The following is a 271-nucleotide window of genomic DNA, read 5'->3' as shown; positions in this document are numbered from 1 at the left end:
GATTTTTTCTTTGTAAAATAATAATCTAATTTGCTCTTTGTAAAGTTCGGAGGCGTCTTAATATACCATTGAACCTTTTGACACTGTTGTATGGTTTCTATTACTTATCCAGAATAAAAAAAAATCATAGAACTAACTGAATTATATAGTTGATTCAATCATTTTCATTTGCTTACGATTTATATAAAATTTTACATTATTTGTAATCTACATTAGCGAAACTCTCAGGATCCATTCAATTGTAATACAGTTACCTCACTTGTACTTTTGC

General features: G+C 27.3%; 1 protein-coding gene across 1 annotated transcript in view; it reads right to left on the bottom strand.

Annotated features, from left to right (window-relative positions):
• LOC119594384 (gamma-butyrobetaine dioxygenase-like) overlaps window positions 1-271 on the bottom strand; it is a 12265-nt gene that overhangs the window by 1299 nt on the left and 10695 nt on the right. The gene's annotated exons all lie outside the window — the stretch shown is intronic.

Source organism: Penaeus monodon, chromosome 33, assembly GCF_015228065.2.
Source record: "Penaeus monodon isolate SGIC_2016 chromosome 33, NSTDA_Pmon_1, whole genome shotgun sequence".
Lineage (NCBI taxonomy): Eukaryota > Metazoa > Arthropoda > Malacostraca > Decapoda > Penaeidae > Penaeus > Penaeus monodon.
This window is presented reverse-complemented; position numbering and strand designations above follow the sequence as displayed.